At 39.8% G+C, this 21660-nt stretch overlaps 1 protein-coding gene across 4 annotated transcripts in view; it reads right to left on the reverse strand.

Moving 5' to 3' along the window:
* ARID1A (AT-rich interaction domain 1A) overlaps positions 1-21660 on the reverse strand; it is a 124697-nt gene that overhangs the window by 93421 nt on the left and 9616 nt on the right. For 3 of the 4 annotated variants that reach the window (XM_081015899.1, XM_081015897.1, XM_081015896.1), the window contains one exon: positions 20149-20249. The gene's annotated coding sequence lies outside the window, so the exon portion shown is untranslated. Of the gene's footprint in view, positions 1-17989; positions 18006-20148; positions 20250-21660 lie in introns of those variants that run through there. The other variant, XM_081015898.1, reaches the window with a different exon arrangement.

Genomic DNA, 21660 nt, shown 5'->3' on the forward strand with positions numbered 1-21660 from the left:
AAAGAGAAGGGTATGGATGGTAGGCTAAGTCTAGAAGTCAAATTGTGTGAACTCATGACTGCAGATCATAATTTAGCATGGCATCACTTCCCACTTTAATGAGGTCTATAATACTGCATGTGAAGATTTAATTCATAACAAGTTCGGCGCAATCAGATCTAAAAGATAGTGACTGGCTCAAGGTCACCCAGTCAGTTTCATAGCTGAGTGGAGAACCTCAATCTCTTTGTCTATGTCCTAGCCCGACATTCTAACCACTATACCACATTGTCCTTTTTTGAGGGGAAAGGAAGATAGGAAGGTTTCTTATACTATGCTAGATCATTGGGCCATTGAGTGCAACACTGTCTACACCAGTGGCCTTCTACCTCTTTGGATGTAGAATGTATTTTGGTACCCATTTCTTATATCTCAACAACAACAATGTGCTTCTGCTGTGACATACCTTAAATCAGGCTGTGACCCAGTAATAGGGTTGGAGACCAATGACACTGACTGGCAGCAGCTCTTCAGGTCTCAGAAAGGGATTGAATGCGCTAGGGATTGACTCTGGGGCCTTAGGCATGGAAAGGTTTTTTTTTACCCCTCAGCAATGCCCTATTTTGTGTTGTATTTTAACTTTGTGCTTATTATTTTATATTGCTGCAAACAGTGCTGATGAATGACAGCTTATGCCTATTTTAATAAAAAATTTTAAAAAATTAACATAACATAACTAGAAGCTTAAGGACGAAGGCAGAAGGCAGAGACCACAGGGAGCCAGCTCCTCCTTTCTTAGCAGGACAGTTGGTCACAAACATGGTGCACTTTCCCCCCCTTGTCTTCTTGTTATTTACTGAGCACATGGCCTCCACAGCAGTGCCAGTTCCTACTTGCTTTGCTATCATGGTTCAGCTAACTTAAGTCTCCCAGATGGCAGTACAGACCACCACCACTAGGTTGGCTGCTATTAAGTGGAGTTTCATGAAAGTAGTCCTGCCATTTAACATAGTACCAAGGCAGTTTAGGAAACCTGGTATAGATTAGGATGCTAAAAAAGAGGGGAATAGGGTTTCTCTCATAAAAAAAACCTGTTCTGCCAACTGTGTGATGGCAAATGTGGACTGAATCGTTGACATGGAAACAGGATTGGGACACGCTGTCTCCCTCATGCAGTGCACATACACACACATACCCCTTATCATTATCCCTGGCCCCTAAGCAGTCTGCAAACATGGCATGGAGTGATCTTCAGGAACAGGATAACATTTCAACAATAAATGCTTCCAAGGTTGAAAGCAACAACAGAGGAGGAAAGGAAAGAAAATATAAGACAAATACTGACTAAAATGCACAGCATTCTGATATACCACAGGACCAAGAACAGGAGATCCATCTATTATTTATAATTAATAGAGTGAGTTACAAGCTGTGGAATGGAGTCAAAAGAGGGTTGGGTTACTTTGCAGAATAAGCCAAGTGGATACTACTGTAAGTAGTTTTGAAGCTACATTATAAATATGCAATGCCTTAGATGTATGCTGTTACCTACTTTTTGTGCATCATCTCCTATAAAATATCCTAATACAGTTCTTAGAGTACTAGGAGAGATCAAAATAATTTCCAAATAAAATAGAATATGTTGAATTCCTGATTGTATAACAAAAGCTGCAATAATTGTGCTGAAATTGTTATTCGGTACCACCAAGATCTATCAACCTTCCTACTCTCCCCCACTCCCAGTACTGACAGAATGGTACTCGGGAACATGAAGAGAAAATGTTATAGCAAAAACTGATGTGGAGTTTGAGCATTTGCTGAACACAAGCTGCAACGCTCAAAGAGTGGCATGGATTTTAAATGTGAACATACTCTTCATTAAAGTTAACAACATGGTTCTCAGAAATGTAACATGTTAAGGACTCAGCAGGTTGCTAAACCTTGGCGCTAATGTCTGATTATAATTTTACAGTGAGTTCCAAAACTTTGAGCTGCATATTAAAAGACAAGAAAGTGGACTGAATCTGAGTCAAGGAAATCTATTATTTTACCAGTCCTAGCCGGTGAAATGCAAAATATGAACTGGATCTAAGTAGAGTCAGATGGAGCGGAGCATGCGGCACATTCAGTTCCTGTAATATAATTCTCAACCTGCAGGGGCTCAAAAGGGGAATGCAAACTGAAGAAGCTTGAAAAGTATGAGTACAGACACTGCCAAGTGTATGATTCGGGTTTTAAGCTTCAGTGTGCTTGTTTTGTGACCTCTGCACATTCATAATAATGTAGAATAATATAAATGCAAAAGTGAGTAATCCAACATTTAGTTCTAGTGATGCTGAACTTAGAATGAACAAGAACAGGGAGAAGAGGCAACTCTTGTCATTTTATAGTATGGTAAACACAGAACAGTTCATCATGGAACCAAGATCAGACCAGTGAGATATTCTGAATTTTAAAAACCCATCTAGCTTTAATGGCCAATTAAAAATAAATCTTGTTTTATTACCAGTACACACACAGGCAAACACAACAGTCCCTAGATATAAACCTCTCTACTATAACTGATGGTGAGTATATATCAACAATTCATGTGTGATAACACTGGCTAGAGGTTTATGAAACCCCTGTCCCACGCCAGGAATTTAACAATGTGACTTCTAAAAGTCTTGTTTGAGTCTAGAAGTCATCCTAGATTACTTCATACTTGAGGAGGTATACTTCAACATCCATTCATTCATACCTATTTGTCTCCACCTATAGAATGTTATTTATAGCCTAACCCTTAACGTTTATCAGGACCCAGTATTTCCTTTGCAAAGTACAATTGTCACTGTATTTAAGTTCTTAGAAATCAGAACTAGCATTCAGGGCCAGCATTAGCACACAGCAACCTCAGTCAGCTGCTGGGCCCTAGCACCCAGTCAACCTTCCTCCCAGCACTGACAACTGTCCCCACCACCCCAACCCCACCCCCGCCACACATCAGGAGGCAATAAGCCATTATTAACACATTTCCCACAATGCCCGACATAGCATCACTCCAGAACACTGCTGGCATTACCATGAAATCCTCAATTTATAACACAATCAATGTACAGTGGTACCTTGGTTGTCAAACGGCTTGGCTCCTGAACAAATCGGATCCCAAACCCCGTAAACCTAGAAGTGAGTGTTCTGATTTGTGAACATTTTTCTGAAGCTGAATGTCCAACGTGGCTTTCATGGTTTCCGATTGAGTGCAGGAAGCTCCTGCAGCTAATCAGAAGCCGCGCCTTGGTTTTTGAACCATTCCAGGAGTCAAACGGACTCCCGGAACAGATTAAGTTTGACACCCAAGGTACCACTGTATATGCCGCTTTACAGATTACAAGAGGTCAGGTCCTTGTCCCAGAGCTTACAATATAAAATTCAACTCAAAAGTAACAGCAGATTGAAGATGGCAGTAAGCAGGGAAAGAATAAGCAGTTGCTTCAGTTGCAAGTGCTTAGGCTCAGCTACAGTTTTATCCAGAAATATGTGCTCAAAACTACATTAAGCATGGGTAAGCCTTTTTGGTTCAAATACCACATTCAAATCTCAGGTCAGGTTCAAATCTGAAGCTCACTGGATGACTTAGGTTCAGTCACGAGTTCTCAACCTAACCTACCTCACCTCACACAGTTGTTGTGATGCTCAAATAGGGAGGAAAACCATGCATGTTACCTTTTGCTCACTGATAGGAAGAGTGGGATATAAATGTCATAAAATAAATATTGTTAAGCAGAGTTGAAACTAATGGGAAAAGCCAACACAGAGACTGTGTTTTTAAGGTTCTATTTGCCACATCTAAATCTATATGCTGAGAGGAGGATTTTAAAAGTCCCCCCTCCATGTTACAAGAAGCAACTAAGGAAGGCCTGTTCTTCTGCACTGGAGTGGGTGATTCGTGGAGCACCTGACAAATGAGAACAAGTTATGATATTACATCATACCACCCCCTTCTTCTCTAATACTTATTGTCAACTGAGTATCAGATCTGGATAACAGCAGGTTGGTTCATTTGGTTTCCTTCTTCAGCAGTGCTTTGGAAGCACTGTGTATAAACAGATCCATTTGAACAGAAGACAATGAGGAAAAAGCCCAACCTACACCACATACTGTGTTCTCATAAACAACAGTGATTGTATTTTACCCCACACACATTTCTAATACATCATGACACATATGATATACATGCACAAATAGAACTGCAGTCATCCAAAAGACAATAGTTGCTTAAGGAACCATCTAATAAACATAGAGGAGAATGCTGCCTACTTTGCAGAAAGAGAACAACTATGTCTGAGACTTGCTTGAAAAGCCAGACCATTTCTTTTAGAAGCTCTTCATCCTTTCCCATCTAAAATGTATACAGCAGAGGTGGGGAACCTGTGGCCTTTCAAAGGCAGGAGCCTGAGAGTGGAACAACTGTAGAAAGAATGGGTAGTGAGAAGTGCACATGAATTTTAAGACTGCAGGTTCTATTTGATGGGAAAGGTGTGACAGAAAGAACGGGGTGGGGGTGGGGAGGACTATGAGGGAGAAATTTGATCCAGTTATCATTTAATGGTAACTCTACCTAAATTGCACTTCCTGAAACAGTATGTGAATCAAAATACAGACATACATACTTAGAAATTAATACTTCTCCGAATTTTGTAATGCAGTTCTCCAACCAAATAATGGGCACAAAAAGCATATACTAGGGGGAAGTGTGCATAAATGCATATATTAGTGAAAATAACAATAAAAATACATTATAGTAGGGGAAATTGCTTGTGTGGTATAATTCACATTTGTTTGTCTATTCAGTATATATTTGGGCACCTCTTAAGCATCACCAAATTTGGCACGGTGGTTCCTGTGGTCAAGGAGCAAGTTTTCATCTAAAGGACTTATCCACATCTCTGTTTGTCCCATTGCTTCCCTCCAAGAAAACCTGCGGTTTAGCACTGAATAGGAACAAATGGCAACTAGGTTTTCTGCAGATTGCCATTTTTTCCGATTTAGATCTAAAGAGCAGGTTTTCAAGGGGAAAGCAGTGGGACAAAGGCCATGATTGGACCTATAAAGCACGGAACAAGTGGAGAAACTGCTCACACCTAAGTTTAATGCAATTTTGAATGGCCGACTGATCTTTTCAATGCACACTGATATTCTCTGTACAGTGGTACCTCAGGTTAAAAACTTAATTCATTCTGGAGATCTGTTCTTAACCTGAGGTACCACTTTAGCTAATGGGGCCTCCCGCTGCTGCAGCACAATTTCTGTTCTCATCCTGAAACAAAGTTCTTAACCCAAGGTACTATTTCTGGGTTAGCGGAGTCTGTAACCTGAAGCATCTGTAACCTGAAGCATCTGTAACCTGAGGTACCACTGTACTGATTTTTTGCTTCTCAGAATTCCCGAGCAATGCTGAATATGAAGCATTCTCTCTCTCTCTCTCTCTCTCTCTCTCTCTCTCTGTGTGTGTTTTAACACACACACACATGGCAAAATCACATGCAAAAATGTGTACATAAGGAGAAATGCACACAGAAATGCTGGTGAATTTCATGAAGACAGACACACACACAGACACGAATGTATGAGAAAAACTGATGAGGAAATGTGGAGAACCAAACTAAAGATTGGAAAAACAATAAGGTAAACAAGAAACAGAGAAAACCTGAAATTGACATTTTCACCCATTCCTAAAACTCCACCAAAAACACCACTGCCTTCAAATTTGCTGTTCCCATGTGTCAATGGCTCTTCATAGAAATAAAAGTTACTGACCCCTGACCCAGGCAGATACTGGAACACATGTGGCAGCTGAACACAAGCCCAAAGGCTCACAATTTAAACTGCAACATCTCCCCAGCTCCTTTTACCACCTTTGTTTTGTAAGCCTTAGTGGCCTATACCAGTGAATGGTGACTTGGCTACCATTATACACTCCTTGTTAACCTCTAAATTAAACTAATCTAACACACTGTATGTATAACTGTCTTTGAAAGCTGTCCAAAAACATCAGTTGGTTAGTATGTCAGTCAGTCAAAGGAAGTCGATAACATTTGTGGTGAAAGAACTCCACTGGATTCTGGGGTCAACTCACACTACTAGTTTTCATTTTGAGGCCCTAAAATGGATTGGGTTCAGAATATATGAGAAAATGCCCCCCAAATGTTAATGTCACTTTATAGAACTCAGATTCCCCCTCTTTAACTGTAATGGGTATAATGAGTCGGTTCTTCCGGGTGACGGCACCCTGATTATGGAACTCCCTCTCCCAGGAGGCCAAACAATTTTGCTCCCTGTACTACTTTAAAAAGTTACAGATAGGTAGCCGTGTTGGTCTGCCATAGTCAAAAAAAAATTCCTTCCAGTAGCACCTTAAAGACCAACTAAGTTAGTTCTTGGTATGAGCTTTCGTGTGCAAGCACACTTCTTCAGATACACTGAAACAGAAGTAGAAATAGAAGGGTCTGGCAACTTCTGTTTCAGTGTATCTGAAGAAGTGTGCTTGCACACGAAAGCTCATACCAAGAACTAACTTAGTTGGTCTTTAAGGTGCTACTGGAAGGAATTTTTTTACTTTAAAAAGATTACTGAATATGGTATAGCTTAAAGGCACTGTACTGGACTTATACCACCATGACAGATGCACCAGCAGAACCAATGGCAGACCTTGGGGTCTCAAATTTCAGTGATGCCCTATGTGATGCCAAAATTCAGCACCAACCCCACCTCTCACCTTCCATTATACATTGCAGCTGTGGCACCCCCAGCAGCACCCCCGAGGCTCTGTGAATTTCAAAATTAACACTTCTCTAAATTCTGCAATACAATTTTGGAGCCAAGTACCGGTAACTGAACTTAAGATCTGGAAACTGAGAAACTGAAAGAAACAAAACTAACAGATTCACCCATCTCTAGTCAGAACAGAGCACCCCACATAGATAAACAAGGGAAAGCGGAACACACACTGTAATATACAACTGCTGCAACTGTCTCCTATCTCTCTTTCTCCCTCTCCCACATACCCACCCATCCACCCTTTTTTTCTCATATGTGACTACTGGGTTTTGTTTGAACTCCCTCCCCACTCCGGAGTAGAAAGTAGTGTCCCACACAGGAGATGCACTCATCCACACATGCAGTTAAGGTCTCTGCAGCAAAGACCAGGTGCTCCACTTCAACCACTGGCACTGCTGGCACTTTTTGCCTTAGAATCAGAGAATTGTAGAGTTGGAAGGCACCCCAAGGGCCGTCTAGTTCAACTCCCTGCAATGCAGGAATCCCAGCTAAAGCATCCATGATAGATGGCCATTCAATCTCTGCTTAAAAACCTACAAGAAAGGAGAGTCCTATAATCCTTGTTGGATCATAGACCAGCATGTAAGAGAACAAATAGTCACTGGACACACAGTGTTTCATTACAAACCCACAAAGGGGGAGAGGGAAAACTCATAGTCACTGCAATGGGGAGGCTGAGGCATGAGCACTGGCAGAGTACCCAAGTATCACCATTCAGTTTAAGCTCACTCTCTCAGAATCACCTACTGTGTGTCTAGGTTCAGGACAGCTGCTGATTGCTACTCATTGTTGTCTCTCCCTCTCCCCACAGGTCCTGCTCACTGCTATTTTTCTAGAAAAAGATGTGCAGGAACTCACCATGAACTCACTTGTTCTCTTAGAATGGCAATGGCGCCCAGCTAAGAGGTGCCAGAACCGAGTTTCATTGAGTTACAGCTGAAAAAAAGCCCTGGTCCCACTCCCATAGGTAGACAATCCTCCCCAAACCCTGTTCTGTGCAGATATTGAATAAGGATGCTCCTGATTGTTCCTGTGGGGCTAACCTACTTGGTCCAGGAAAAGTGCTGTGTTGCTGCAAGCTCCAGGATAGTTATGATACATGCAAATTCTAAATGAGCTGGTGCTATAAGGGACACAGCACCAGCTGCCCTGCTGTCTATAAAGTCACTGTCCAAAGCACAAGAGCCATGCTGGGGTGATACTGTTGCAACCCCATTTCAGGATCTACTGCATTTTGGGTGCTGATCAGTAAACACTTTGATTTGTTTTTTGGGGAGTAGTAGATAGGGATCACTTTCCCATATCCTAGTGTGATATTACTTCAGATGAACTCAGGATGGGACTGAGAGGAAGGGCATGTAGGGTGCTTGATGGGTTCAGGACAGGAATAGTGCCCTCTCCTCTCTCTGCTCACTAAAATGTCTTGGAATATAATAGGTCAGGCCTCTCAAAATACACAAGTAGGGTGGGTACTCCTGCCAGAGCATATTAGGTAGTCAGTTGAGGGTGATGGGGAGGGAGAAAGATGAGGAAGGAGAGGCAAGAGAAGCCCCACATGCAGCATAGTGCAGTAATCCTATCATGAAGTAACCAATACATGAACTACTGTGGCCAAGCTTTCCCCGACTGGGAATTGTTGCAGCTGTTGTACCAGTCACAACTGGTACCAGTCACTGAGGCTGCCTGGGTCTCCAGTGACAAAGCTGGACACAAAAGCACCCCCAGCCTGTGAACCTGCTCCTTCAAGGGCAGTGCAACCCTAACCAGGTTAGGCAATTGACCTATTTATCAGACACAAGAACCACTCTCCCACATTGCCTCCATCTTGCCAGGATTCAAACTCAGCTTATTTTTCCCTCATCCATCTCACCACTGTATCCAAGCACTAGTCAAGGGACTTTACCCAATTCAGATGCTATAGAGCAGGCACATCCAACTTTCAAGAGACTGTGATCTACTCCCACTGTAAAAAAACTGGCAGGGATCTACCCATCAAAGTTGTTGAGCTTTTTTGGAGGGGAGGATGAGCCAAAGCTGAAGTTGCTGAGCTTTTCTGGGAGAGCATCAGCCGAAGTTGTTGAGCTTTTATTGGGGGAGGGGGTCAACCAGTAGATCGCAAGCGACCTGTTGGACACCCCTGCTATAGAGAAATAAAGCTGAGGGTTATTGGTTAATGACAGCACCTTAACCAATCCCAGTGGCTTCATAGATAGTACTGGAGATAAGATAGCATAGCTGCCAAGGGACAAAAAAGCACTCATATAATGCTTTTGTCTGGACATGATCCAGAAGGTACAATTGGAACCAATTTAACACAGTGCCTTTAGTTCCCATTCCCCAGAGCTGATCCAGGTGAATACCATGGCCAATGGTATCAAAAGTCAATGAAAGATCAAGAAGCAGGAGCAAGGTCACACTCTCCCATCCCACTCTCTTCAACGGTCATCAATCAGGGTGACCACGGCTGACTCAGTCTCCCTTTGTTGCCACTCCTGACTCCTCCCTTTGGGTTTTTCTCTAAAGCAGAGGTTTTCAACCTTTTTAAGTCCACGGCTCCCTTAACCAACTACATTCTTTCTGTGGCACTTCTGTGGGGCTTAGGAGTCCAGCTATGTCACCCCTTGCTTGCACAGCTGGCAGCCTCTCACCCTTTTTTGAACACCCTCCCTTGTGGAGTGTTGCCTCAGCCTCCTTTCCTCTCCTCTCTCCTTGGGAGTCCTCCATACAGCTGCTTCTGCCATCCCTGGTCTCTGAGCTGCCCCAGCTTGGGGAGCTTGTAGCCTGGGCTGCTGCAACAAACAGCCATGCAAGCCTTTGGAAGGCAGAGACACGAGAGAGCATCAGAGGAGGGAGGGAAAGAAAGAGGGACAGAGGCCAGTGTTGCACATGGCACCCCTGACCATTATTCAAGGCACGGTGGCACGGCACACTGGTTGAAAACCAGTGCTCTAAAGAGTCTCCCTCCCCACTTTCTAGATGCACTTTAAACCCTCATTCCAAGAAGACATTGTGTGCTCTGTGCAGGTGTCCTGCCCAATGAGCTAGGTGAGAGCTGTGCTGTGTAGGCTCCCTTTCCTCCCCAATGTATGTGCTGTGTTCAAAAATAAGGACTGTGTACAACATAAAGGAATTTGAACCTTTACTGAAGGAATGCCTAGGAACCAGCAGAATAGTTGTTGCTGACTGAGCCACTGGAGCTGATGGAGTGCAAACACTGTGAGTGGTATCCAATGCAGCAAAGCTTGCATGTTGTGTGTGTGGTGGTGCAGGGGCATGTACTGGGAACATCTTCCCTTTGCCATGAGTTCACTAGATATGGGTGTTGTAATGACCACAGTCCCTGATTGAGGGACTCTGTCAGTGGTTCCAAAGATGCTGAGGCATGTCTGTTGTTTTGCTACCACTTTTGTATTTTCTACTTGTGCGTCATCCCATCCCAGGCTGAGCATGTATTGGATATGGCAGCTGATCTGCTAGCATAACAGTAGTATCCCTCCAGTCCAAGCTTAATATGAATCTAGGATTGCTATGTCCAGAGTTTATCCAGGTTATCAGTTAGAAAGTCAATATTTATTATAGATAGATGTCCGCCTAGTTATTTTGAAGAGTTTTATATTGAGCCTTTCTGACAACCATTCAGATTGGCTTGGATGTAGCTTTGCTGACAGATGGGAGGATGTAAGTTGGACACAATCTAGAGGCCCATTGCTAAACCTTGCCTTCAATTAAGTGAATTTAGTGCCTATACTTGTTCCTTAATCTCAAGCTGAGCATACCACTTTTAGGATCCCAACATGAGAAATTGTCTCTGTTGGTACATGCATTATAGTGCCCATAACACTTGCATAACCACTTTCTAGGCAACACTTCAAATCACAATAACTGGACTAGATAGAAAAATAACTGCATCTTCACAGTAATACAACAAAATGACTTCCTTGAGAACAATGCCTGGATATTGTGCCATATTTGTGCTTATAAAGCCAATAGTCTGGAAGTAATAAGAAGAAAAATAATTTATAAAGTACTTTAAAGTGTTCAAAGTCCTTCAACATTCACTACCTTGTTGTAAGCCTCAAACAACCTTTAAGGCAGGCCTGTACAGTCATCATACAGATTGTGGGGCTTACTGAGGCTTACTGATTTATTTTATTTATATTCCACCTTTCTTCCAAAAAGCTCAAGGCACTGTGCATGGCCCTCTCCTATATTTTATCATCACACAAAACTCTGTGATGCACTAGGTTAGGCTGATATTTTGTGACTGGCCCACAGTCATATGGTTGGGATTTGAACTTGGGTCCTCCAGTTCTACTCCAACATTCAAACCACTGCATCACAGAGTGGGCTTGTGAAAGTGTACACAATGAAAGCGGGTAAAATTTGAAAACCAAGGACTTCCTGGTTCTTAGGGTAGTCACAGTGTTGTGCCAGGAAAGACCTTAGGGTCCCAAAAAGCTATTGTCAACATCTTATTCTGTGTTATTTACTGAAACTATGGGTCTTTGCACATTTGATAGGAAAAGCTTGTGAAGGCTGAAGTAAAACTATAACAGAGGAGTGAAATTTGTTATCAGTACCTTAAATGTGAAAATTCTCAATTAAGTGCCCCTGAATGATCAATGTTTTCTTTTTCTTTTCTTTTTTTAAACCCTCTATTCTTCTTTATCATTTTCTCTTGTATTTGATCAGTTGAATATTATATATTTACTGTCAAGAATAAAACCCACTGACTAATGGAGCTTATTTCTAAATATGTGGGAGTAGCACTGGAGTATGAGGTTGCTTTTGCCTACAAGGCTTAATCTGATTTATAACACAAATGCAAACCATAGATTGGCCATGATGTACATTTCAAATTTAAACATGTGTCCTCCTCATACAGTTTCTGTTCTGAATTAATAAGATTAAAACACAACACAAACAGCAAAAAGAACAAAGTTATTTACAGTGCAGTTTTCTGCATGTCTACTTGGCCCACTATGTTCAATACAGTATTTACTCCCAGCAAAGTGTGCATGGGATTGCAATGGGTATCATGTTTGAGAATGCCAATCTTGATAACATCTGATGTACAAGAGAATTCATATTCATCTGTATACCACAGTTACATTTCATTTACATTAAAATAATAAAAAAATAAAATCTGGATATAGCCTTTGTTTCAAGACAAAAGAAAATATCACATATTTTGTTCTGGATCTTAAAACGTTCATTCTATACTTAAAGCATGCAAATGTATACAGAAGCCTCTGTTCGAAGCTGCTTTATTTTTTTTTAAACAGAGCCCAGATGCTGGTCAGGATTAAGGTTACACCAAACACATTCTACCCTGCCATTTTCCAAACAAAATGAAACAGACAGAAAATATGGACAAGGAGCTAATAGGAATGGAGTATTACTAAGAAGAGAAATCCTGCTTTCTTTCACCAATGATACAATCCTAAGAATACTTACTATGATATGAAAGCCAGTAAATTTGGTAGGACTTACTTCTAAGTAAACATGTTTATACTGTGCACTAGGAGAGAGCACTTGGATTCAGGAGAAACAATAATAAATTTAATGCAAATTTATCAGCTTTGAGGAATTATGACTGTATTCCCTACCCTTCTTGATCTTTCAAGATATGGCAGTGTATGTTAGCTAAACATCTGCCATTGTTTCAATTTTAAAGCCCATTATTAGGAAGTACCGGTATAAAAATGTTATAAAACTCACTACATATGCACAAACTGAAGGCCAAAATGTTTGAAATTACACATACACAATACACAGAACAACATGGGGAAGGGTGGATAAAAGATTCTAAGCACAAAATAGGTTGCCAGATCTACACCCTGAAAGAGTTATTGTAGGAAGGTGGAACTACACGCCACCTTGCCAAATGTGTGTTCCCAAAACCACATTTGCTAAGGTGACACAAAGGTGGGGGCATGAGCGTAGGCAAGGTTTTTGTTAGGAGGCGCAGGCATTTTGTTAGGGGGGCAGAACCTCAGTTAGCTATGTACTTTTATTTATTTTTATTTATTTAGGGGGGAACCTGCCCCTCTCTGCTATGCCCATGGATGTGGGGTTTGGTTGGTGAATCAACAGATGGGAGGAGGAGGTGTTTTTACTCATGTACTTCAATCCTGCTGCCAGATAGCCTGAGAGACTGCTTTTACCCTAGTGAGGCTTTATTCTGGGTTATAACAAGAGAACAACAGGCTAAACATTGCTTGTAGGGGGTTTGCAAGGTAAAATCAGCAAGCAAGAGAAAAAGGTTAAGCACTCCTTCCTGCCCATCAATCCTTCCTTTCAAAAATCTCTGCAGCTCTTGCATCATTAGCATTATGGAACAAGACGAGGTCTCTCCTCAACAGCTGTGATATTAGGAGAAATTGTAAAATGCTCCCTTCTATTTATTTTGATTTTAAAATTGCTATATTCAAGGCAGCTTACAATTGAATATAAACAATGCAACTCTGAAAGGAAGTGTGAGCATTCTTAGTGACTTGACATCAGGGCCAGCTCTACCATATGGTATTAAGGCAACTACCACTCAATTGTAGATACAGTTAAATAATTACATACAATGTTTATAACTCTCATCAACCCCAGCCAGCATGGCTTAGGGTCAGGGATGAAAGGCATTGTAGTATAGCAACATCTGGAGTGCTACAGGTTAGCTACCTCTCATTTATAAACAAAGTGATGTAAGACTGTATTATTTTGGTATTATAAGCTATCTTTTTGTATTTAAGGTATTAAAATTGATGTGTAAGCAAATTTCACTTTGTCACACCAACATTTGGGGTTGTGTGCACCTTCAGTATTAGTTGAGAAACCAGCATAGTACAGAATGCCACATTCTGTATTTTTCACCCAAGAACCGAACGCCGTAGTGTATATGGCAGCCCAATGGAAAATTATGAATAATTAAGGTTTATGTTTTGGCTAATTGTATAGCTACTGAAACCAGTAAGGTTCTGCCCTTGATATGTTGCTTATTCCCTGGAGGTCACTAGATTTTTCATAGTTACATTGCCAACAGACAGGTAAATAGAACAAACTTTTCATAGCCTTTGATGGTGGTAAACACTAGCTTTTGCTAAATATATGGTAATAATATTTTGCTTTTTAGAGATAGCTTGTTTTGAGCATTTGTAGTTTTGCAGTAGCAGAAGCATGTAGCTGTGTCAGAATTTTCCTTAGAGAGAAAGTATTTATAACACTGGGGGAAATATTGGGAGTGTACAATAACGTGCAAGAAAAAATATTATGTTCTGTATACATTATTAGCCCCTAGCCATATGGGAAAACATTAATCTGAAGTTTACTATTTCTGTGGTGCATTAATGCTCTGATATTGTTCTTATACTCCAGGATTGTCCACTCTAAGTCAACAGCTGACATGTAGTATCCATACTGTAAGCCCCATTAGATAGTATCTTTGCATAGTGCAAGTGGTTCCAGTTTAAAGTGGGGGAAAGCTTCCTAGAAATCTAGCAAATACAACAATATGCTGCACTGGAAATATTGCTGGCCTCACACTTGCTCAGCCGCCATAGAAGAGAAATTATTTTACATTTTGGGCAGGAGTGCTTGTGGCTCTTGAGGGTAGTGTAGGGTATTAGATGAGAATTGGTAGCCATGTTTGGCAGAGCCTCTAAGTATGAGGGAGTAGACATAACAATTTACCCATGATTTTACTTAAACCGCTTTGTAAGGTTTACTTGAAAAGTGGCATAAAATGTCAACGTAAATGAATAAACTAACAAATATGTCAGCAGGACCTGGTTGGGTAACATTCATCTAACTAAATGTATAGAACTAGTGTGCAGGTCAGAGCAGAAATACTTTATAAACATGATGACAAGTACACATAAGTGTATTTGACATGTATCAAAATTAATACGTACGGGCCAAACTGATTGCCTTTGAGTCTTTTCCAATTTGTTCCTTCTGTTACATGATGTGGAAGATGACAGTGCATCAATTGGTCTATTTCCACCTGATTTGCTCTTTTAATGCTGTTTTGTTCCTTGTGCAGTTATAAATTTGTGCAACAGTGCTGCTTTAGGACGGTGACGATACCCAAATTGAGCATTTATCCTAAGGCTAAAATATAATATGCCAACCTTCAAGCTTTAGGATTCCTTTAACTTTACTTATTATGTGTGATATCCAACTAAGTCAAACTTAACTAATTGTTAAGTCCACTGATTTCACTGAGCCTACTCTATGACTAAATTCTAGGGTCATTTAAAAGCTAAAAATTAAATCAAAATAAAACAATTAACACAAACACAGATAAAAACAGAAAAATCTAAAATCATCAGAAAAAAACCAGCTGAGATAAAACAAACTGAATTTAAAAGTCTAAGAAAATTAAGAAAATCTTCACTTGGTGCCAGAACAAAAGCAAGGTAGGCATCAAATGATACCACCATTGAAAAGCCTTTCTCCCCAGTAGTCATTACTGTATCTCAGGTGGTAGCAACAAATGGAATAGGGCCTCTATTGAAGATCTTATGTTACTTCCAGACAACCTGTTCACTAAGCACTCATCCTAATTTGTTTGCAGGGTGATAGACAACTTCAGCTATTTATTGAGCATTTATTTTGATCTGTTTTGGGGGATGTTAGAGGACTCTGCATTAAAGCAAGTATTATCATACACTTTCCAGTGCATTTTTCTGCCATTTTCCTTATATCAAAAAGTTTGATCTTTTAGAGGAGCAGATCTGTTGGGCAAGAGCTCTGAATAAATTTTTCATTGAGCAACCTGAATTTGCCAATATGTGATTGAATCCCACCCAAAATAGTCACAGTCTGGAAGTGCCCTTAGTGTAAGGGTAGGCTCATATGGAAACAGGTAGTCTATCAGGTACCCTGACTCCAAGCCTTGAAGAGCCATATTTATAAAAATGTCACTTTGAATTGGGCCTGGAAGTAGACTGGAAACCCATGCTATTGACAGTTCACCTGCATAATATGGTCAACAGGCCTTGTCCCTTTAACAGTAGATGAGGGAAGTTTGGCACACACAGTTTTTCAAATTCCTGTAGTACTGAGACATGACAAACTACACCTACTGGAATACCTACATAGTTGTTAAAGATACAGAAGCCCTGATGCTGAAAGGCTGGCCATCCTTGATTTCTGAGAATACTAGACAAGAACCATCCTGACAAAAACCACCTTCTGATACAGGATAACCCAGGGTTGGTCTGTGTTTATACAGGATAATCTGTTTAAACACTGGTATAATTTCTCATTCAGTAATTATTAAAGAAGTTAATGGTCAGAAGCAATGTGGTACAAGCCCTATGAATCAATGGAGTGCACGCTGGAGCTTCAGTAAGCTTCAGTGTGAACAAACAATTTCTCTGCCATGTTCCTTATTTGTATACATCATCTATAGTAGGTATGGGCATATCTATCAATTTTGGTCTCTCTCAGGTTCCCATTTTTCCAACCTTAAGTTCAGTACTCCACATTTTGACATCAGTTTGTGAATAAAAAGTCCTCATGAAAATTCATCAGTGAATTTCTACTAATATACACATTTTTACAAAGCAAGTTTCCATACTATAATGCACTTTTGCATCACTAATATATGCATTTAATGCACACTACCCTAGCATATGGATTTTTGTACACATTACTTGGCTGGAGAACTGCATTGCAAAATTCAGAGAAGTGTGAATTTTGAAGGATGGCTGTGTTTTGGTTTGCATATTATTTTGGAAAGTGTGAATTAGATAGGTTTGCCTTTAAATGCAAACTGAATCAAATTTCTATCCCATCCCTATTCTACAGACATTCCAAGCTGACAGAAATAAAACTGCATATTTATAGTGGAATATATTTCAGTTATTAAATGGTTGAGAAAGACCAAGATTCAGAAGAATGTATAGAATCAGTTTGGCTATTTTCTGGCTGAAGTTAAACACAACCAAGAAACATAGGGTTAAAATGCAGCTGGAAAGGTTTGAACTGGATATTGGGAAGAAGAAGAATGGAACACTGGTATAGCATCATCATTTTTGGATTAAATCAAATTTTAAAAAATTAAATATTACTTTTACTTTTAACAAATAAATTTTGTTTAAAAGTACATGCAGTGATTGACAGTCTTCCATTTCAGACGTTATGGAAAACAGTGATTTAACAAGTCAGGAAAGAAGCTCCAAAGCTTGGTAAGGGAAGAAGTGAAAAGAAAGCATAGGACCAGGGTATTTGAAGGACTGCCTACTCCCATATGAACTTGCTTGGTTGCTTAAATTAAAATCAGCAGCCACTCACTAGGTACTACCTATATATGTCTACAAAGAAGTAACTTTCACTGAATGCAGTGGTACTTGCCATAAGATGAGCAGGTATAGCAGGGGTGGGGAACCTCAAGCTTTGTGGTCAGATATGGCCTTCCAAGCCTCTCTATTCAGTCCTCAAAACTCTTCCAAGGCCACATCCCTCATCAACACTGCTCTGCACTCTCCTTCGTGCTTTTTCCCAGATGGAATGTGTCCTTGTGCTATGATACTACTTCTTGTTTACATACACAGAGGATGAAGATATGCGAGTTGTGTAGTTTGGCTGGAATATACCCATTGTACAAAAGTTAACATCTGTTGCTCTGCCCAGCTCTGCTTATAGCCTAACCCACCTCTGGCATGTGGCCCCTAGAAGGAAGCCCAAGAGGGAATAGGTCCTTCTGTCTGAAAAAAGGTTCCCCAACCTCAAGTATTTCAGTGTTAATTATTTTAAATTATGTTGTAAGCTGCCTTGGAAATGTTATTGTGAACAACAGGGAAGATGTGCTTTTTCAAAACAGAAACCTAACAAAGCCTGTTTCAGATGTTTCATTAATAATATTTGATTTTATATCCATCATGGAATTTCAATTATTTGTTCATTAATATCAGTACTAATTTCTGTATATTTAAATATATAATTTGCCTTTATTTAGCAGTTACTAAAATGTTCAGTTAATAAGGATATGAAACTGTTTAATTGTGAAACAAATTAATATAGTTAAGGTCTATTGTTTTAAGTCACAACATCATTCCAAATGCAATGCAGAGTGTCTATTTCTTCATAAATCAACATATTTCAAAAGTTATATCTTTCAGAAAGTAAAGAATGTATAAATGGTGAATCTCATTTAAATAAATTATTTAATTTGGTTTGATTTAAATTAATTTACCTTGTAACAAGCCAACAATATGAAGTAACATAACAAAAACGAAGGGACCCTGCAAAGGAAAACCAAAATATAAATGATTCTCTCCCTTCCAAAAGCCAATCAGGTCACAAGAGTGCAAATAAGCATAAAATACACAGTGAGTAGAAGCTAGACTGACCTATCCCTAGAATACAAGCAGGATCAGCAAATTCTCTGTGTCAGACTGTACTTGGAGAACTACAGTGATCCTTCCTCTAGACAGGTCTGAGGCTAGACAGCTTAAGAAACCTAAGACTTCCTCAGGCTCAGGCAAATGATGCCTAAATTCAGTGTAATGTTATACAGTATTCACTGTTATTTTTTTTATTTCCCTTAATACAGAATCAGCTTGCCTGAATAGCCATATGCTGTTCTTCCTATAACATGGAAAAAACGGGCTCATGCTTATTATGTATATTCATTTGGGTATTTGTTGTGATTGAATGAGAGATTTCTTTTCTTTCTTTCATGCAATATCAGGCATTTTCAAGGCTTCAGCTGCCAGATCTGTGCAACAGGGCTCACTGGAATACTGCAGGGAAAGGGCTCAAGAATTAAGATAATTATGAAGTCAGCCACCTCATCCGGTTCACACGCAATGTTAAACTGTTAGTTTGGTAGTTTGGTGTAATGCACACTGGCATTTTGCTCCCCCCTACCACTTCTGACTGTGCCATATGTGGAAAGAAACAAGCCAATCTGGTTTATCGTGACGTGAACCCAGGTTCATTGTTTGTTTCTCTTCAAACAAACCATGACTATAAGCCGAGTTTTGTTTTAAACTTACTGCTTGTGGTTTGATTGGAGGAAACAAATCATGAGCCTGTGTTTGCATGTCATGACATGCCAGGCTCTTTCTGACTTGTTTCCTTCCCCACACAGTACAGTTAAGAGCAGGAGAAGAGCAAGCAGCTTGCGCATGTTAAACCATACTTTATTTTAAGCTATGGTTTAATGCTTGTCAACAAGGCCCCTGGCAGGCAATCCATACTTTAGCAGATACTTCAGATGATCAGGTATCCTCTGAACATGAGGTTGCATGCTCTTTAAGGCTGCACACCTATACCTACTTATTTAGGAGAAAGACCCATTGAACTCAATATAACTTACTTCTGAGTAGACGTGTATATTAAAAATTGCCACACCTTTGCTTAATTGCATTATTTTTGGCTATTAGTCTTAAAAACAGAAATACAAAAATGACTATAATTATAAGCAGAGTTCAAAACACCAAAAAAGTATGATAAACACAACTCGAGCAAGAAATTAAGGTGTTAAATGTGATTATGTGACAGTACAGGAGCTGTAGTTTCTGTGAGAGAGGCAAGTGATTGTCAACAGATAAATTTTAGTATTGTACTCTCACCAAATTGCACTCCCAAAATTCTTTGAGGAGGGGGGAGCCAACAAAAACAGACAAGCAGCTCTACACCATGGTTTGTTTCCTGTAGTCTGGAAACTCAAACCATGGTTTGGCAAACTATCCAACCTGAACCAAAGTGCTCATTTATGTTGAAAATAATTGCTATTAATAAGCCATGCATAACATGGTCCTCATACATGTATACAAGTAATTTATAAAATGTACTGTAGTGTTACTTACATTTATTATTTTCTTTTGCTTTGCTTTTACTCTTTATTTTATTTTCATTCCACATAGATTGCGGGATTCCTCCTTCAAACCTTTTCAGAATTGTATCCATTTATGCATACATTGTATCTTCCATTTCCATTTGATTGCTACACTTTTCTAGTCAGCTGGATATTTTTATTCACTCCTCTTTATCCTTTATTCTGTTATCCTCCTGCTTCTCAACCTTCTCCATGTTCATTTGCTTTTATTCAATTCTCACTTTGCTACCTCCTCAAATGAAGCTTTCTTTGAGGAAACCAGAAGGCTCACCTATTTTCTCATTAGCTTATATTTTGCTTTGACTCCTGAGTTCTTTAATCTACTTTCCCTGACCTCTTTTCTAATATTTGCTTCCTCAAACCCTAGACATTTCAACATATTAGGAAATGAAGAACGGTTGTACAGGATCAGATATACAGTGGTACCTCAGTTTTTGAACACCTCCATAGTCAAACGCTTCGGAACTCGAACGCCGAAAACACGGAAGTGCCTTGGTTTTTGAACATACCTTGGAAGTTGAACAGGAAACACGGCTTCCGTTTTGAGTTTTCCGTATTGAGGCTTCCGTTTTGAGGCTTCCACTTTTGGTTTTCAGTTTTTGAGGTACCACTGTAATGACATGTATATATAAGAAGTGGCCAATTTTAAAAATGTAAAATATGGTCAATCTTGATGAAACCAACAGGTCAGTGATCTTGATTTTAGAAGACTCAAGCTGTAGTCCTAAACACACTACGCTGATTCACACAAAACAATCATGGTATTGTGGACAAACCCAAGCAAAGTATCTCACTCATGCACTCCCCACTCCTCCACCTTCTTTCATGTAGCTAGGAGGAAGACTTCTGCCAATATTACTTTCCATTTCAAATAATCTCAGCTTAGTTATGAACAAACCAGGAATCCTGGTTTAAAACTAACAATGGTTACTCAAACAAACCAGATTCATAACCTATGGTTTAAAGTTGGCTCATCTGCAATTAATTATTATTTGCTTTAACCAAGATTCTTGGCTTCCATATAACTTTAAGCCAAGATGTGTTGATACTGAAAGTAATCACAGATGAAGCCCTCTTGGCTGCTTGGGTGGATGAGGGGTGAAGGGCAAACATGTGAGCCTAATGCTTGACTTGGGCTCCATATAGCACTAAACCATACAAAAACCAGTTCATTATATAGGTCCCATTGAGCCCCTTAGAATTATCTCCAAGTAAATATACATTGTACTGTCAGAAAGTATCCAAAATGTTGTGCTATAAAGCATGGTATATACATCCTCCATGTGCTCATCCTTTTATTGTACATAATGAATAAATGTATTGTTTGCTAAACAAGCTTAAAACTGAAAGCTGTATATCAGAAAAGGTGGCCAAGAAGTTGATATGGGCCTTAAAAATGTGTAAGAACCACTCAAGCTAAATACACCTGTAGAATTTTGCATCTATATTAGAAATGTAATGCAGTTTCTAAATATAATATCAAACTCATATAGCCTCAGCAGAATCAATAAGCAATTGGAAAATACCTGCTTTGCCACAGATCTGACGAGAGAACACTACTCACTGTTACACTAGGGGCAATTAATACCCTTTTGGCATCTTTTTATTTTTAACTATGCTCTTAATTCTCCATGGAGCACATATAACCTTTCTGATGTAATGGGCAGTACAGTGGTACCTCGGGTTAAGAACTTAATTCGTTATGGAGGTCTGTTCTTAACCTGAAACTGTTCTTAACCTGAGGTACCACTTTAGCTAATGGGGCCTCCCGCTGCCACCACGCGATTTCTGTTCTCATCCTGAAACAAAGTTCTTAACCCGAGGTACTATTTCTGGGTTAGCGGAGTCTGTAACCTGAAGCGTCTGTAACCTGAGGTATCACTGTATAGGGTGGTTATACTGAAATATATATTATATATTTGGCAGAAATTGCCACATCTGATTAAGGTAGCTATGGTCTTGAGTTCATGGAGATGCTAGCAAGAGTTGATAGCTAATTCAAGAATGTGTATGTAAACATT

Source organism: Podarcis pityusensis, assembly GCF_964106645.2.
Source record: "Podarcis pityusensis genome assembly, chromosome: 8".
Lineage (NCBI taxonomy): Eukaryota > Metazoa > Chordata > Lepidosauria > Squamata > Lacertidae > Podarcis > Podarcis pityusensis.